Raw genomic sequence first — 10,042 nt, 5'->3', positions numbered from 1 at the left:
AAGCCTATGGAGGACTATTGTGTTATAAGACTATTTACATAGGCCCATGCAACCTCTGCCTCCAATCCCAGTGGGGTCAACAGTCTTTCATACCTCTAGCTATCTTGCTGTTCAGGTTTTTAAATTGGTGCTCACCATAACATCTGAGTGAACTGCCCAGGAACATAAACACCGTTCCACACAAAAATATCCAAATATTCCAGCCAAAATATCCTTTACCCTATTGTTATGGACCATCTTTGGCAGCATCCTCCCATCTCAGAGATGGCTGCATTTCAGCAGTACTGGGTGTGATATCATAGAATCGAAGGACTGGAAGAGACTTCTAGAGATCATCTCAGAGCAGGACTAAGTATTATCTAGCCCATCCCTGACAGGTGCTCTTAAAAATCTCCAATGATGGAGATTCCACAATCTCCCTAGGAAATTTATTCCCACCCTGATAGTTAGGAAGCTTTTCCTAATGTCCAACCTAAAGCTCCCTTGCTGCAATTTAAGCCCATTGCTTCTTGTCCTGTCCTCAGAGGTTAAGAACAATTTTTCTCCCTCCTCCTTGTGACAGGTCAACCTTTTATGTACTTAAAAACTATAGTGTCCCCTCTCAGTCTTCTCTTCTCCAAATTAAACAAACCCATTTTTTGCAATCTTCTTTCAGTCTTTCTCTAATAGTAGGACGGATGGCCTGGTGCTTTAGGTGCTACCTTAGTTCTTTTCTACCGATTTTCTATATGACCCTGTGCCTCAATTCATCATCTGTAAAGTGGAGATAATCCCACTGCCTTGCCTCACAGGAGTCTGTAAGGATAAATACACTTAAAAATAAATGCTTGCAAGGGCTCAGATACCATGTTATGGGGACAGCAATAGAGAGATATGAAAGGTGCTCTTGAAATGTAAAGTATTTTAACTCTCTTTTTAATCCTTTTGTGTTGAAAACATCTACACAGTTGTGATGCCCCCTTGAAAGTTTACTTGGGTTTGTAAAATTTGTCTGTGTTGTAAAATATTTTATAATGATGGCTAGAAAAACTTAAATATAAACTCAGTTCTTTATATGCCCTAAGCTCCCAATAAATACCTATTAAATGAAATAAGGACCCTTTCTCCTTATCACCATGACTGAGGCTCTGGTAGGCAGAAAGTCAAAGAAAACTTTTCATGCCGTGATTGCAGGGAAGGAAAATAGGTACATCTAACACGAGAACAGTTTCCTAGTTTCCAATTCAGGAGTGTCAGAGAGTGATTAATGACTAACAGCAAGGGAACTGCCTTGATTGCCAAGTGCTGTATTGTTAATGCTGACATTTAATGAGCTCAGACATACTTTAACACAATTCTGCACCATAATCTGCAAATAATGTTCAATAGACTCAATTTGTTACGTATTTTTTTCTCCCCCTCCCTCCTACCTTGTTTTTCAAAAGTGTGTCACAAAATTGCCAGGGACCAAGCTAAGAGGCACTGGATTGTCATGCGGGCTAATGATCCCTCACGGGCCCTCTAACCGTCTGTTGGAGGGAACAGCAGAAGAGAGCTTGCCTCCTCCAGGGGCCAGGCAACACAATTGCCTAGCCAGCTTTGGCCAAGATGATGGTCTACAGGCTGAGGCACTGGCCTGTACCCTAGGAGACCAGCAGTCAGTTCCTTGCTCTGCTACAGATTCCCTGTGTGATCCTGGCCAAGTCACTTAGTCTCTCTGTACCTTGGCTCCCATCTGTACAATGGGGATAATAGCACTGTTTCATAGGACTGCTGCAAGGATGAATAATGACTGCAAGGCACTCAGATACCATGGTGATGGGGAACATATATGTACCCAGGCAGCAAACCGGTTCATGCTGTTATGCAGAACTGATTTAAAATGTTATGAAACAAGACCCATTGTCTGCTGTATTCATGCCTGTCCTGTTTTGCCTGGTGTTCTGTTGTCCCGGTGGTACCAGCTGCCCATAAATTTGAGCTTTGTGTTGCAAAGTCCTTGGCTTCTGCTGAGGAAGCAGGTTGGTGCAAAATGCAGCAGCCTTAGCCTGCTTTCATGTAGCAGAGGACTCTGAGTATACGCCCATTGGCTTCAGTGGGCATTTTGGCTGTGCTGGGAATGCAAACGCAGGCTCAGAAGCTATCGTATAATCAGGGAAATTAAAGTATTTTACCTACTCTACAACTGAATAGGGTTATTTTTACATAGCTGTTTGCAAGCCCCACCCGTATGCAATTTTTCATTACAAAACTTGGATTTTTAAACCAGGTGTTTTTTATCTCTGCCAGCTCCTGAAACTACAGGCAGGCTGCAAAATCATGCAAGCCTCCTGGATCCAGTTTATGAAACAAGCCCTTCAATGAAGGGGGGATTTGGTTGGTGTGGTTACTTGCTTTAAATAACAGCAGACATACACATACATATAACCCAAGTGTGATGAGATGGTCTTACATATATATATATATGTATGTATATATATATATATGTGATCTAAGAACATCTGGTGGGAACTGCCATGCCAAATCAGTATCTATAGAATTACAATCTGTGGGTGTTGGTGTATATTTATGGTCAGAGTTAAGGGCGCACATGATTACAGGCAATTTAGAACCCAGCAATGGGAATGAGTAGTTCAAACTGTTCCTTCCAATGTGAATTACCTTGCTCTTGTCAACTCTGAATTTCATCTGTCAACACCCTGCCCAGCTAAGCTTTCTCAGGTCCCTCCAGAGTTGCTCCATCTTAACCAGTCTCAACTCAGCTAAGTGATTTCACGACATCTGGAAATGTTTCCAAATCACTTCACTCCTTCCCAAAATCATGACTAGGCATATGACCGTGGCATAATGGTCATACACATATGCATGTGAACTACATGTGACAGAAACCTTACACACACATGAATACAATCGAAATAACACGATAGATGGCCAGGCACACATTCCTCTGACCCAAACACAATGGGATGGTCATTCTTTGTTTCCAACGGCAGGCTTGCTCACGACTCTGTGTTTCAGGGGCTGTAACATGTTACAGAGCCGTTTTGTAATTACCTCCAAGCCCTGAAATACCAGGCTGTCCTGCTTACCAAGTTTAGCCTTTTGCAGCTGTGCGGGTGACAGCTCTGGGAAGGAATAATGAAGGGGTGCATTTCCTTTTTGCATTTCTGGACATGGGCTGTTACTGTAATGCTGTCACTGAGTGTTCACACATCCCTTGCAGAAAGCTCCTTCTCCTGCCATCTCCTTCTGCCAGGAGTGCCAGAACAATTTGTACAGTGGGGGTGCTGAGAGCCATTGAACCAAACTGTGTGTGATGGAAACCCCTTCAAGCCAGGAGGTGTGGCAGCACCCCTCACACCCGTAGTTCCAGTACCGCATACTTCCACTGGATTTGTTTCCCTTGGCCTGGTATCACAGGAACAGCATCCTGAATAGAAGGGACTACTTTCGCTAGCCCCATTTTAACAATGAACCATTTATCTTCTCATGAAACCTCTCCCCATTGAAAATCTGGCTCAGTGTAGCCAGCGGTACCTCATCCTTCTAACTGTTAATTTGCCTTTTCTTGCATCTTTGGCACTGCATGGTTATTATTGGATTTAGCCTTTGTGTATAATGCCATAAGGGTGCTTAGCACTGAAATTCACCCGAAGGCCAGTGCACCCTTAAATCTTAGGATTTAGCTGATGTGGAGCCCTGTGGTAGCCCTCTACATATGCCTGAATTTCACCCAGGAAGAATAAAGACATGGTCTTTGCCCCAAAGAGCTTACAGTCTGCTGTGCTGATCCTGCATCCCTAATGCATGGGAAGCAAGTAGTTCCATTGCAAGACAACTCCTGTGTTGCAGGATTGAGCCCTAGGGAAGACATGACAATAATAATAGTAATTATTATTACAATAAAAGATGTTCAGATCCAAGCAAACTACTTATGTGAAAACATCCGCCTTTCAACTCCAGTTGATCACGTCTCCAGGGTAGAAGTACTAGCCAAGCCGTCTGTAAATAATAATAATGCTTACACAGCGCTTTTCATCTTCAAGGCGCCTTACAAACAACTTATTAAATAATTATTAGGCATCATTATTAGAGAAATGCCTCATTTCTTTTCCCCAGCAATTTTGCCCAAACGAGTTGGAACCGAAGAGCCGCCTGGCAAGAAAGCAGGAGCTGGACATGTCATTGTGGGGGCTGTTAATACCCAGCCATATTGGCAGTGTCAGCAGAAGGGCCAAGGAATGGCTGGGCCAGGGAGACTGAACTCCCTTCTTACACTCAGAGGTTGGTTCAGACTGGCCCACACAGTGGTGGGTGGAGAAGTGTGGGAGAAAGGGGCAGAAAAGGGCACTGCCCTTGCCTTTGCTGTACTTATTCTACGAGTAGAGGATATTAGTCTCCGAGGCTCTTAAGGTGGTACCGTTCCCCAGAACTAAACAATGCACTTTCCTTGGTGGTCTGGCTGTATTCTGGCCCCATCTCCTCCTCCAGAACAACAGAGGAGTGGGTACATTAATTGGTCACACCTCCAGCTGACAGTTCGGTTTTACATCCAGGCCCCAGCGTGTGTGTCACCACAGGGAGCTGAGGGCACCAACTCAGTACCACCCAGAAAATAACCAATGTCTTTTGTCGGGAATTTGGCAATCAATTTAATGGTACTGGCAACACTCCCAACAGCTTAGCATAAGACATGGGGAAAGGTCCTGCAGGCAGGAGTAGCTGCAATGGGCAGTGCATGGGCAGGGAGAAATAGCGTGATGTAGAATTTAAGGAGACAGAACTCATGTGGAATTTGGCCAGGACAGCGGGGTTAGCACTAGAGGGCTATTGAGGCAGGGCCTCTTGATAAGGGTGTATAGCAGGGGTCGGCAACCTTTCAGAAGCGGTGGGCCGAGTCTTCATTTATTCACTCTAATTTAAGGATTCGCATGCCAGTAATACATTTTAACGTTTTTAGAAGGTCTCTTTCTATAAGTCCATAATATAGAACTAAACTATTGTTGTGTGTAAAGTAAATAAGGTTTTTAAAATGTTTAGGAAGCTTCACTTAAAATTCAGTTAAAATGCAGAGCCCCCCGGAGCGGTGGCCAGGGCCCGGGCAGTGTGAGTGCCACTGACAATCAGCTCGCATGCTGCCTTTGGCACGCGGGCCATAGGTTGCCTACTCCTGGTGTACAGTGTCTAGTTCATTTCAGGTGCGACCACAGTACAAATAATAAAAATGCCAGGGGATCATTAAAGATCATGAACAATTAAGGCCTGATTTTTATGGCTCGTCTTAAGGATGACTCCTCCATCAGCGGAGCACTCCCTTCACATTATGGTGGGGTATGGGTTGAGTCCAGACCACTGGAGAGCACCATCTACCCAGACATTAACAGCCCTTTCTGAAGCTTTTCTGAGGTCTCTCATGCAAATCCTGACCAGGGCCAGGCCTGTTCAGCTGATGATGAGATCACAGTCTGAGGGGGTAGGGCTGCAAACAAGCCTCATAACTCTTCTAAGGCATCCTCAGGCAATGCAGCAAGCAGTGATAAAGGTAAGCTGTGGAGTCATCATGACTGGAGACAGTCAAGGATTCAGACATAGGGCTAGAAAATCAGGTATCACTAGTGCCTTGCTCTGTGTGCTGCAGAGAACACAGCAGTAGTTCCATGTAATGGGACCGGGGCTTCTGGAATCTGAAGTCTCCTCTACACAGAAGAGGTACAACCCAAGCTCCCCTCAGGCTCCCTTTCCAGTTCAGTGCAGACCACCTGTAGATGTGAGAGGGCAGCTCAGTCTTCGTGCTCCCTGCAGTCCCGGCCCTCCCTCTGGGACTATCAGCAAGGGCATCAGTACCAGCTTTGGAGGTGTTCTCCTCTTTGCTTTTTAACAGGGATGCTTCTCCACCGGGAACTTGGCTGAGACCTTTACACCAGCCATGAAACAGCTGGTGTCGGATCCTAAGAATTCTCTATGAGGCTTTAAAGAGGTGAGATGGAGCTAAAGCCTTCCTCATCCCATTAACAGTCCCTGACGTCATCCAGTCACCGGGATCCTACACTTCCATTGGATTTAGCTAGTCAGCGCCTGCAGCCATGCAGCAGCTAGGTCACCTGTCCCAGTTCCCTTTGGAAGAGATGGAAAACTCTCTAGCCAGTTATATAGCTTACATATTGTGACACTCTCACACTGAAGTCAATGGGAGTTGTGCCACTCCCCCCTGGAGCCCCTAAAGAGGGTCCTCCAGCTCCCCATTGTTACCAGGAATGCTATGTCTCCTGGAACGCCCATTGGCTGCAGCCCTTCCTTGCAAAGGTAGAGTGTATTTCTTGGGGCGGGGTGCAGCGACAGGCACCATGTCAGTCATATCTGGGCTACATCCTTGCAGCACAGACATGACAACTGAGAGGTAACATACAAGCCTCATTAAGGGCCCACTGGATAGTGTGAGATTCCTGCCCCATGACTGTGGTGTTGTTATTAACCCAAAGCCCCACATCTCCCAGTAACATGGTACATACTGGGCTAACCTTAAACTCCAAAGCAGGAGCCATGGGGACATAGTTTTTCCACCTCTATTCACAACTGTCAAGCAGTGATTAATGACCAACAAGCCCAAAATTGCCTTTTTTGCCAGCTCAGTATTGTTACTTGTGACAGTTAATGAGGTTAGACAGACTTTTACACAGCACTTTATGGGGGCCACAGATTTGTCTCCTGCAGAGCTTAACAACACCACAAGCTTTTGTACACAAAGAGCAAAGAATGTTTGGTTTCCTCAAAGACAATGGACAAAGAGCCAGCTCACTTTTAACACGGTGTTTGTCCACCTGTTCTAATCCATTATCAGTCATTCCCTTTTATGCTTTTGTAGCCAGGGCTTGTAAAGGGCCAGGAGGAAGGTAATGAAATAAAATATTGCACCTTTATTAAAAGGGGAAAGACTTTCCTGGTCTTCACACTGCAGACAGGCAGGAGACAATGGCGTTAACAAGAATATTTCAAAGACTTTCAAACATCTCAATTAACTTTGCAGTAAAACCTGCGAAATATTTGTATAGGGGCTCCCCTTCACCAGGCCAGGGAAGATGGGTGGAGGAGGAGAGAAAAAAAAGTTTTCAAGCACTAGAGAGAAGTGGATGTAGTAAACCATTTGTTAATATAAAAAAGGCTCTGCTGTTAAAAAACAGAGAGCAGCGGCACAGACAGCACCTCGTGTTCCTGGCCCCGGGTCTAAAAATAATGATTTCTTGGCTTCCCCCCCCCCAGGATTATTACAAGTAATATTTACCTTTGTCCTAGTTCACATCTTGATACTGTTAAACACATGGCCACAGATGGTTTCCCATTTAAAGTAACAATATAGCTTGAGCGTTATGAAGCAAAACCCCATTGGTGAGCCAAAAAACACCCTGCTTTTAAAAATCTATTACTTCTAAATATTATATGTATTTTGTTTCAGCTCAGAGCAATTTCCTAGTTTACTCTTATTAAACCAAGAGGTGGCTGGACAGCAGTTCTTGATTTATGAAACACACACTAGATTCATTAAAACCTTTAAAGATTTAATACATTTTATCAAGGCCTTAAATCTGGGCAAGCATTTAAAAAATCTAATCCAGGGCATATTTCATCCCAGGTGCCCCTTTGCACTTATTTAAGAGCTGTAAAATTTGAATTGACAAATATTGCAGATATTTCATTCCTTATTTCTAAATGGTGCTGAATTCTTCTGACAGGTTTGTTATATATACCCTGGGAGATCTATCAAGTGTAAAGATCAAATTATTCTCCTTTATTGACATTTTATATGTCTTTTCTATATTTCTTAAGTCCCCTTCAACAATTATGGATGCTGAAGATTTAATATATTTTTGCATGGTCTGTCACTTTTCTTATTATTACTCCTCAGTCTGGCCAAACGTGCATCTGAATAGGAAACAGATTTTTTAAATCACCTACAGATTTGTCAAACCAGGAATAAGAGAGGCAAAGAATTTGTGACATGGTCTAACAGCCACTTCGCAGTTTGAGATTGACATTGGATTAGTGTCAGTCAGGTGGAGTTCAGGAGTTTTTGATTTCCAAAGAAACTTGCTGAAATCTTTCCCATGCAGAAAGAAAATTAAGGCAGGTAGAATAGAAATGTATCTGTCTCAGCCTCACTGTGGGACAAAGGCTTCTCCAGCACTGCCCCCCTGTCCAACTATCTAACTCCCCCCCGTTGCTGCTAGCCCCTTTGCAGGGAAAAGGCCTCTTTAGTCTGCTCCTGCCCATACCTTCCTCCCTGACATTTTGAACCCCCTGTAGCCAAAGACCTGTCTAATGCTACTTCTCAGCATTATGGGTGGGTTTCAGTCACTTTCACCCACACCTAAAAAGAACAAACATTTTATCCAAAAGACAGCACCTCCAAGCTGCACAGCACCCCCATAGTACCATCACGGGGGGGCAATCCAAGCTAACTCTTCAGCATCTGGCTTTCCTTGGCCTCGACTGGCCAGCCCTCACTGTGTTGAGGTCACAGCCATGAGCTCTGACAGCAGGGCAGCTCCCAAAGTGGAGCAATGGCTCCAGGCCACGGAGGGCTAAAGAAATCTTTTGCACACTTGCATTTGTAGAAAACTATTCCTGTGTGTGAATGTAATTTACTAATTTGATGGAGCCAAGTGGCTACTGCTAGTTCTCCGACAGCAGTCCATGCTGTTGTGTGTCACGTGGTGTGGGTAATAGATAAAGAAGGGAAGCGACAGAGTCCTGGTTCCTTTCAGAAAGCTAAAAACTGTACATTTCAAGAGTTGCTTGCAGTGATGTTGTAGCCATGTTGTAAGGAAAAAGCTTTTATTGGACCGTCTTCTGCTGGTGAAAGAGACAAGCTTTCAGGCTACCTGAAGAAGAGCTCTGGCTAAGTAAGCTCCAAGCTTGTCTCTCTCACCAACAGAAGTTGATCCAATAAAGGATATTACCTCACCCATCCTGTCTCTGTATTTCAAGAGTGACTGTGTCCATCAACTTGCAGACACCTGGGATGCTAGCTGGTTCTGCAATGCCAACTATCAGCAGTACTGCGTGCACTGAATTTCCCAGCATGGAATTGTGCTTGCAGCCAGTCAGCTGAGCGTGACTTTACCTGAGCTGGCTGCATATAGAGTTTTCAGCCAAGGCATTTACAAATGTTAATTCACAGACTTTCACTACAACCCCCATTTTGCAGATGCAGAAACTGAGGTGCAAAAACGCTAAGGGTAAAATTTTCAAAAGCATGTAAGTCATAAGAACTGCCATGCTGGGTGATCGTGGTCTATCATGCCCAGTAGTCTGTCTCCAACAGTGGCCCGTACCAGTGCTTCAGGGATTGTATGGAACAGTGCAATTATGGAGCGATCCAGCCCTGTCTTCCATGCCTGGCTTCTGGCAGTCAGAGGTTTAGCATCGGCCCAAGCATGGGATTGCATCCCTGACCATCTTTGCTAATAGCCATTGATGGACCTAATCTCTCATCTTCAACAGAGATTTAGGAGCCTATTGAAAGTCAATGACTTCAAGTCAAGACAAAATGACTTGTGCACGTTCATCTGGTAAGTCAGTGACAGAGCTGAGACTATAAATCATATACATATATAGAGAGACTATATGCTATAAGAAGCCTTGGTGTCAGAGTTGAGAACAGAACCCAGGACTCATGGGCCACAGGGGTGAGGCAGTTTTGGAAAGAGGCATAGGACCATAGCAAACTGATGGCCACATAACAAGTGAGCATCGGAGCCAGGAAAAGGGCCCAGAAGTCTGGGGCTACACAGTGGGTCGGTGTGGGAGCCAGGCCCAGGAATAGAACCCAGGAGTCCACAGCTGCATGGTGGGTCAATGTGAGAGCCAGGAAAAAGACCCAGGAGTCTGGGGCTACACTGTGCATCGGTATGGGAGCCGGGCCCAGGAACGGGACCCAGGCGTCCAGGGCTGCACAGTGGGTCGGTGTGGGAGCCAGGTGCAGGAACAGGACCCAGGCGTCCGGGGCTGCACAGTGGGTCGGTGTGGGAGCCGGGCACAGGAACAGGACCCAGGCGTCCGGGGCTGC

The sequence above is a fragment of the Lepidochelys olivacea genome (genome assembly GCF_965140295.1).
Source record: "Lepidochelys olivacea isolate rLepOli2 genome assembly, chromosome: 26".
Taxonomy (NCBI): Eukaryota; Metazoa; Chordata; order Testudines; family Cheloniidae; genus Lepidochelys; species Lepidochelys olivacea.
The sequence above is the reverse complement of the archived record's forward strand: the minus strand, read 5'-3'. Positions refer to the sequence as shown.